Genomic DNA, 9,577 nt, shown 5'->3' on the forward strand with positions numbered 1-9,577 from the left:
GGGGCTAATTTCCATCGTACTCTTGCGTTATTTGGTAAGTTAAATTCTTTTGGGGCTGTGGTATGAATTTCGTACGCTATTACGTCTTTGCTGTTAATTGTAGTGTATGGTATGGGCGTATTTAGTCTCACTTTTCTGTAACCGTTAATCTGGTCGCTAACTAAACTCAAGGTGGCTCCTGTGTCTATTAAGGCCACGTATTTCTGTTTGTCTATGTTAAGTTCTATTAGTGGTAACCCATCCGAGGCGGCTTCGTAAAAAAACCGTATTATTGAATTCTGCCTGTGGATAGTTTTCCATTTGATTATTGTCGTGTTTACTGTTCGAGTTATGGTCACTGTTGTAGTTGTCATTTTCGTATCTGCTTTGGTCGGTATTGTTTTGGTGTTGGTTGGCTTCTATGTTATCTACCTCCATAGGTACCACATTCGCTGGCCTATTTTGCCTAGACTGATGTGATCCTGCTTGTTGATTCCACTGATTATTTTGATATCGTCTACTTTGTCCAGAGTTATTGCCTCTAAAATTCTGAGGGGTATTGTTCTGTCTAACTTGTCCTGAATTGTTGCTCTGATAATTTTGATGTACATTTTGCATTGTATTGTTTTGCTGATTATATTGTTGATAGGTATTCTTATTTTGCTGTGCATTTTGCATTGTATTGTTTTGCTGACTATATTGTTGATTGGTATTCTGGTTGTTGTTCCTGTAATTGTTTTGATTAGGTCTTCCTTTCCTATACTGATACCTAATGCAACTATTCTCATATCTGCGTTGCATCATTATCTTTAATATAGTGCTTAAATCTCTGACTTCGTAGATCTTGTCTAGTAAAGTGCCTTGTGTCATTTCTTTGGCTGTGTTAACTAATAAACTTTCGACATTACTTAAATCTATAAAATTATCATTCATATGATACACAATTAATTCATCATTTTTATATTTTATATTTTGAATTTCTACTGCAAGCTCGCTCACCGAATTCACTTTCAGGTCACATATCCTCTTGTAGATTTGGTGCGGCTCCGTGTCTGGTCTGTACCTTAACTTCAAGGTGGCTTTTATCAGGTCCCAGTTGTCCGGCTCCGGGATATTTATTACTGCATCCTTTGCTTGACCCTGAATTGTCCTGTAGAATATTGTCCTTGTGGCTTCTCTCTTGAGTTGTGGGTCCTCTACCGTCTGTAACAGGTACTCCACGCTACTGAAGAAGGAGTTGATGGAGATTTCCCCGGTTCCCGTAAAGGTTGCCAAACGATTGATGTTTTTGAACAACCGCTCTTGTTGGGCTGGGTTGTTTCCATTTCCTTGGAGCTGTACATACGCTTGTTGCAGTTGCTCCAGCTGTCTTTCCCTTATGGCCAATTGTTCCAAAAGATCCGCTTGGGGCATCTGGCCGTTATCGTGAGCCATCCTGCTGTTGTCGTTTGAAGCGATCCTTCGCTGCCTTCTTCTATCCAGGTTGAGTTGATTTCCTTCTTAGCGCTGTCTAAGTCGATTTTAGTTCGATCTTTACAGGCATTAATCCACTGATTTTTAGTTGGATTTAATGCTGTTGCGCTGCTTGGTCTGGTTTTGCTTTGATCAATGCACTTTTCTATGCACTGCACCACGTTCACTTAGCGGACTGATTTTTAGTTCGCTTCTGTTCGCTGACTTTTTGTATTTTTTATTTATCACAAAAAATTTTTGTTATATTTTTTTTTTCTTCGCGTTAAGTTCGATTTGAATAATCACTGGACCCTCTTTAATTAAAAAGGATCCTACCGACTGCGCCAATTTTGTTTAAGGAGTCGCGAAGTTTTAAAAAAAATAAATTATTTGTAAGTAAAAACACGTCAAGCGGGTTTGGTGGGCAAAAATCAACTGAATATTCTTTATTGATAATGTTTTAAAGAAAACTTAATTTAGGTTTACAGAAGTGCTTATTACGAATTATTCTGGTCGACATGTGTAAGATCGTTGGCCTCTAGTTAGCCTGCATTTAATAGCGATCGATGAACTATGCATTTCCGGTTTACTGTGTTATATTGCTTCTTTGGATTCTTTGAACTTATTTTGTGCATTTCCTGTTTGCTGTATTACTTTAATATATTGTTTATTTAGCATTTAATGAGTTAAGCAATTCTTGTACTTTATTATTAAGAGGTGGTAAAGAAGAAATTGGGTTTTGGACATATGTGGGAAGTGAAGTGGGGTTATACGTAACTCGCGTTCCGCGTCCGGTTGGGGCTGGCGGGCACGAGAGTGTTCGAGGAGCGGCAATAAAATTTGAATAAAACGAAAAACAGAGTTTGAAAAACCGGCATAGAACGGGAAACGCGGCTGAAACAGGGGCCAGAAGTAAGGGGCATACATGGCAGCTCCAGCATCCTGAAATAAATATTGGATTAATACAGGAAGCAGCCAAGCGACACCAAAATACTTACCTGCAGCGAAGCAAATGAGAAGTCCTCTCCGCACCAGCTTTCGAGTGTTGCCAGCGTAAAGCCAGGCTCAGCCGGCTGAGGACGATTGAAGGGCGAGAGAGAGAGACGAGAGGCGAGAGAGGTCGTGTGGAGAGAGAAAGGATGAAATAGAAAGGAGTGAGGAAATGCGAAAACTTACCTAGAAAGTTGCAAAATCACCATGAGCCAGGGAAGGGGGCGCCTCGATAGGTGATCGATTGGCACTAGATGAAAGTGCGTTCGATGGGTACACATCAAATGGTAATATCGGCCAAAGGTGGAAATATCGCAACGAGCAGGTGGCAACGCCGCACCGTCGATATCGATATCGCACATCGATCACACCCGAATGGTGTGACCAGGCGGAGGAAGCAAATAAAAGGAGTAGAACGCAGCGATGAGCAGCGAGGTGGGGATCGATAGCACACGAGTATCGATGTCCCAGTGGAGTCAGGAAAGATATCGGCGCGGGAGATTCAAGTTGCTACGAGGAGGATGACCAGCGCTGTAGAAACTCAACGGAGTTAAGAGCGTCGTGGGAGCATCGAGGGAGCAACGAGGGAGCGCCGCGGGAATCACAAGGACTCGAAGGCTAGGATAAACAAGAAAACGCCGGAGAGTAGGAACGAGTTTAAAATGTTTCCCGAAGTAAGGGGGGAATGTGAGGAGTTGAATAACTCCCCACAAATAGAAACAGCAGCAGATGGCCGGCCGCTTGCCAGATACGCGGCGAATTCGCGTAGTAACGGCGCGGCGAGGAGAGCGAGAGAGTTTGGAGACCAACGAAGGAGAGCGAAGGAGTTTGGAGACCAATGAAGGAGAGCGAGAGAGTTTGGAGACCAAGGATGGAGATCGAGAGAGAGTGGAGACTTCGCGGGCAAGGCAAGAGTGCCGTGTGCAATAGCGGGTAACGGGACTCCACCGGACTTTGGACTCTCCCGTGAACTTTGGACCGGGAGAGGAAGTGCCACATCTCGGCGGTGGAGCGGCACACAGGCGTGCCACAAGCATCACGGGAATCAGCGGGATGGCAGCAGTGGGCGGAGCATCGATTGGAAGCGGTACGGGAACGACAAGTGGGTCATCCAGGAGGCACGGACTTTGGACCCAGAGTGGAGAGATCCAGCGGGCCGTGCGCAAAAGGGAAATAACGGTTCCCGGAGGCCCTATATAAGGCCGCAGAGCGCTGGCAGCTGGATCAGTCGATCACAAGGAGTCAAACCGTCAAGATCACTCAGATACCAAAGTGAACAATCAAACAACCAGATAATCTACAAGGGAGCAGCAGCAAGTCGAGTCGCCAGAGAAGCAGCGCCGTGGGAGCCTACAAGGAGCGAGATTGCTACGTCGAGACGTTCGGGATTGGGATACCAGGAATCTCCGAATTGAGACGCAGGTAGCTGAGATCCAAAGGGCATCACACGGCTAGGTCAAGGCGGTCGATTAACCCTGTCCACAAAGTCCTGGCGTTACGCCTGGAAAGAGTATAACAAGCCAGAAGGGAGAGCGGTCGATCGGTAAGGTCTCGAGTGGAATTGTCCAGGAGAGCCCTACGGATTCGACTTGCGAGGTCCCGGAGCAGCGTGCCCGAACCACGAGTATAACAAGCCAGAAGGGAGAGCGGTCGATCGGTACGGTCTCGAGTGGAATTATCCAGGAGAGCCCTACGGATTCGACTTACGAGGTCCCGGAGCGGCGTGCCCGAACCCCGAGTACCAAAAGCCACACGGAAACGTCCCGGACAAAAAGCAAAAGGGTGAGGCTAGGGTGGAACGTTCGTTTACACTAGGCGTGGAAGCGAAGTAAGGCGCGAGGCAGCTTCCTGGCGTTCCGCCTTGACTGTCCGCGCGGGCTGAGCAGAAACCCCAGTGGGACCATCCGGGACAGAGCAAGGGACAGGTGGCGGTGTGTCGAAAGGAGCGATCCTGGAGAGCGCAGCTTCTGTTCACCCTAGTCTGAGAACGGTGACGCTTCCCTAAGCCCGTACGGCCGATACCCCTCGCGATTCCGAGTCGTTACCAGCAGTCACCAAGTCACGCGTGAGAAGTGAACAGCGAGCGAGCGTTTTCAGGGAGCTGCGAGGATCTTCAGGGAGCGGCGAGGATCTTCAGGGAGCTGCGAGTATCTTCAGGGAGCTACAGGACTGGAGCACCGAGTCATCAAGGCGAGAGGTCGTCGAGTCATACAGGACTGTCGGAAGCACCGAAGGTCACAAGCAACGAGTCAAGGCCAACCAAGCGACTAAGACACTTGTAATAATATACCCGCAATAAAACCCAATACGAACCCGTGAATTCTGTGCTTTCTCACTGGGCTACTGGGCGGTCACGTTAATATAAATTTGGTGGGACGAACACACAATATACTGAGCTAGCACGAATCTCGTAGCGAGCAGACCATAAAAAACAGTTCGTTACATCTGGCGCCCAACGTGATTGTCCCAGCAGTGAAAGCAATTTAAACAGAATGGGGAAGAAGTGGATCTACCGGCTTAAAAAGGAGGATTTCGCCAATGTCGCACAGAGGCTTATTGTCACCCTGGACGGCAGGTTAGAGGACATGAGAAAAGCATTATCCGAGTATTACTCAGAAACGGATAATGACCCACAACTCGTTGACATCTGGGCCGATTTGGGAGTCACATACCACGACAAAGCCGGCCCCAGCATCACGTTAACAACCGCCGAAGGGGACAACTTAGTGGCAAGCCTGAGCGTTGACAACCTACAAAAGGAGGCAAACAGGAGAGAATCAAGCCAAGACAGGAAAACAACAGCGCTGATCTCGAGACCCAATCAATCAGACTATGCAAGGATCGCTAAACAGGTCCGCGAATGGTCGTTCAGGTTCGACGGGGCGGAAAAACCGTTCGAGTTCCTGGAGCAGGTGGAATGGTCCGCCAACACATACGGCTTGGAGTTAGACATGATTCCCCGAGCAATGCCTGAATTGCTGAAGGGAAGGGCTTTGAAGTGGTTCATCGCCAACAACACACAATGGAAAACCTGGGCGGAGTTCATAGATAGTTTCCACACATACTTTCTACCGAGAGACTTCTTCACCAGGCTGGCGGATCAGGTCAGGCAACGGAAGCAGGGCTTCAGCGAGTCGTTCAAAGACTACATGATCGACATGCAGACGATGGTGAGGCCACTTAATTACTCCGCTATAGAGACCCTAAGGATCATCAAGGAAAACTGCACCCCCAGTCTAAGGATCTTCCTAAGGGCATACAAAGTGTCGGACCTAGACACGCTGATGATATTAGCAGACGAGTATGAAGAACTCGAAAAGGAGCGGGAAGCGTTCGCGCAGGAAAACAAATTCTCTAAGAACAAGTTGGCATCGCCAGCGCAGGTAACATGCAGAAGATGCGAAGAGACAGGAATCCAGGAGACACGGGGAAACGAGCAATGGTCGCCACCTAACCGAGTACCACGGCAGCAGGCAACAGGAGCACCACGCGGAGGCCAATGGACACCACCACAACAGCAACAGATGCAACCAGCAAACAATGTTTGGAGGCCACCAAGTACAACACAAAGGCCTCGTGAAACGACACACATCACAGACCCCCAGGAGGCCTGCCGAAAGTGCGGCGGCCATGGACACTGGGCGCGGGGATACGACGGCAAGTTAGGTTGGCAGACGGAAGATGTGGCGGAATCGATGAGCAGCTGGAGGTGGAAATCGCGTTCGGGAACAAGCGACTGAGCATGAGCCTGCTGATACTACCAGGGGTAGTGGATTCATTGGTGTTGGGATGGAATTTTCTAACACAAGTCGGTACCGAAATTAAGTGCGCTGGACACGAAGTGATAATACCGGCCAGGAATTGTCACAAGGGATGACTCGAGGAAAAGTTGTCGGTGGCAGTCGTACAACGGGCAAGCGAAGATGACGACACGACGAAATTCCTGGAGGCAGAGCTATCGACTTTCAGCAGCATGAAGGGAGAATCAAACATGGCAGAGCATCAGATCACGATGAAAGACAACAAACCAATAAAGCGGCGATACTATCCCAAGAATCCGAAAGTTCAAGGGGAGATCAAAGCGAAGGTGGACGAGCTTCTCCAAATGGAATACATAGAACAGTCAACAAGCCCATACTGTTCTCCCATCGTGATGGTTAGGAAAAAGACGGGCAAATGGAGACTGTGCGTCGACTTTAGGCAAATAAACGCCAAATCTGTAAAGGATGCCTACCCGATGCCCCGAATAAATTATATTCTCGACCAACTGAGGGAAGCACGGTACATCAGCAGCTTGGACCTAAAGGATGGGTACTGGCAAATCCCACTGAAAGCGGGCAGCAGGCAGTTTACGGCGTTTACAGTGCCGGGGAAAGGTTTGTTCCAATGGAAAGTAATGCTATTCGGACTTCATTCGGCGTCTGCGACCTTTCAACGGGTGCTGGACCGGGTGATCGGCCCCGAAATGTCGCCGCACGCATTTGCTTACCAGGACGACATCATAGTGATCGGGCGCTCGCTGGAAGAACACAAGGCCAACCTAAAGGAAGTGTTCCGACGACTAAAAGAGGCAAATCTGAGATTAAACCCGGAGAAGTGCCAATTTTTCAAGAAAGAGCTGTTATATCTCGGTCATCGAGTGACTAGCGAAGGAATAGGCACGGATCCGGAAAAGGTAGCAGCCATCGCCGAACTAGAACCACCATCGACAGTAAGAGAGCTCCGACAGTACCTGGGCGTAGCATCATGGTACCGCCGGTTTGTACCTGACTTCGCAAAAATAGTCAAACCTCTCAACGATCTGCTACGCAAGGGCAATAAATGGGTGTGGACACAGGAACATCAGACGGCGTTCGAAGAGGTGAAGGCAAGACTCGTCGCAGACCCCGTACTGGCATGCCCGGACTTCAACAAACCATTCATCTTGCTAACTGACGCAATCGACTACGGCATCGGGGCAATCTTGACCCAGGAAACTGAACGAGGCGAAAAGGTAATCTCTTACTCAAGCCGAACGCTCAACGGCGCTGAGAAGAATTACTCAACGACCGAGAAGGAGTGCTTGGCAATCGTCTGGGCAATCCGAAAGCTCAAGCCGTATCTGGAAGGCTACCACTTTAAAGTAGTAACCGACCACATGGCACTGAAGTGGTTCAACAGCATAGAGAGCCCTTCAGGGAGGATCGCCAGATGGGCCCTGGAGTTGCAGCAGTACGACTTCGAAATAGCGTACAGGAAAGGGCAACTCAACGTGGTGGCAGACGCTTTGTCGGCAGGCACTGCCGGAAACGCTTCGAGGGATCAAGGAGACGTCGGCGGCGGAAGCTTCTGCAGCATGCAGCTGGATTCTGGAAATGCGCGAAAAGATAAGGACCCAGCCGCAAAAGTATCCGGACTACGTGATGAAGGGTAACACCCTGTACAGGAATATACCTCATAGAGCGGGCAGCGAAGATGTTGCAACATGGAAGATGTGCGTCCCGAAAGCTCTACGGGAAACGGTGCTGAAGGAGAACCACGACTCACCGGCGGCTGGCCATGTAGGAAGCCGAAAGACAATAGCACGTCTGGCAGCCCGGTACTACTGGCCAGGAATGCACAGAGACGCCCGAGCCCACGTGCGAGTATGCGAGACATGCATGAGATTCAAGCCGAATCAGATGCAAATGGCTGGGAAAATGCTTACGCAGGTGCCAGAGGAACCATGGGCTACGGTATGTGCGGACTTCGTCGGACCCCTGCCGCGTTCGAAGCACGGCAACCAAATGCTGCTGGTATGGATAGACCGGTTCTCCAAGTGGACTGAGTTGGTGCCGCTGCGAAGCGCGACGGCCGAGCTTTTAAAGAACGCATAATCGCGAGGTATGGGATCCCCAAAATAGTCATAACGGAGAACCCCAGGAGAACCCGACTGAGAGAGCCAATAGGACGGTGAAAACAATGATTGCGCAGTTCGCAGGGCAGAACGAAAGAGACTGGGACGAAAAATGGCCAGAAATCATGCTGGCAGTAAACACGAGCGTTTCAGAATCCACAGGTTACACACCGTCGTTCATTACCCAAGGCAGAGAACCAAGACTACCGAGCGCCCTATACGACAGAGAAACCGTAGGGACCGGACGACCGACAGAGACCCCGGAAGAGAATGCAAACAAACTCAGGGAAATCTTCGAGATTGTAAGGCGGAACCTGGAGAAAGCATCCCAGGACCAGGCTAGGCATTATAACCTAAGGAGGAGGCAATGGACGCCAAAGGTGGGTGACGTCGTGTGCAAAATACGACACATAAACACAAAGAGAGAGCGGACCATCCACGTAAGCGAGCTGAAACAGCAACAAACGAAAAACACAAGCGAGCGGCTACAGCAAGCAGACACAACAGATGCAAAACAACATTAAAAGTCCAAGGACACCTCCAAGGATGCCCAAAGGATACTACGAAAGGAGTCCAAGGATACCTCCAAGGATGACCAAAGGATACTACGAAAGGATCCCAAGGATACCTCCAAGGATGCCCAAAGGATACTACGAAAGGAGTCCAAGGATACCTCCAAGGATGACCAAAGGATACTACGAAAGGATCCCAAGGATACCTCCAAGGATGCCCAAAGGATACTATGAAAGGAGTCCAAGGATACCCCAAAGGATGCCCAAAGGATACTACGAAAGGAGTGCAAGGATACCTCCAAGGATGCCCAAAGGATACTACGAAAGGAGTCAAAGGATACCTGCAAGGATTCCCAAAGGATACTACGAACAAATTCCAAGGATACCTCCAAGGATTCGAAAGGGATACTACAAACCGACTCCAAGGATACTACAGGGCATCTACAAAGGCGCAATGAAACACATAAAGGACATCAGGAGAACGTTAAGAACACAAAGGGAGCGAACCAGAGCGTCTAAGGGTCGATTGGGACTGATCGGAGGAAAGGAAAAAACACGCATCAAAAGTGTGCCGAAGGAAGGGGGAAGACGGCACAGAGCAGAGAGCTGTACCGTAGATCTGGGTAGTAAGAAGGAGAGGCCGATAAAAATAGCGGGATTGAGCAAAGAGGAAGGCTCGGAACCGAGGTGTCGTTAAAGGGAGCCCAGGCTCCAGCTGAACAATCAAAATCGACGAGCATCATGAGCACACGTGTGACGAGGAGCGAAA

General features: G+C 49.1%; 1 long non-coding RNA gene across 1 annotated transcript; it reads right to left on the bottom strand.

Moving 5' to 3' along the window:
* Positions 1 to 1,841: 1,841 nt before the first annotated feature.
* On the bottom strand, positions 1,842 to 4,079 carry LOC139354750 (uncharacterized). The gene is made up of 3 exons (XR_011605614.1): positions 2,608 to 4,079; positions 2,430 to 2,504; positions 1,842 to 2,373 (listed from the first exon to the last, which is right to left on the bottom strand). It is a non-coding gene; the product is annotated as an uncharacterized lncRNA (long non-coding RNA).
* Positions 4,080 to 9,577: the final 5,498 nt, after the last annotated feature.

The sequence above is a fragment of the Drosophila suzukii genome, unplaced genomic scaffold (genome assembly GCF_043229965.1).
Source record: "Drosophila suzukii unplaced genomic scaffold, CBGP_Dsuzu_IsoJpt1.0 scf_20, whole genome shotgun sequence".
Taxonomy (NCBI): domain Eukaryota; kingdom Metazoa; phylum Arthropoda; class Insecta; order Diptera; family Drosophilidae; genus Drosophila; species Drosophila suzukii.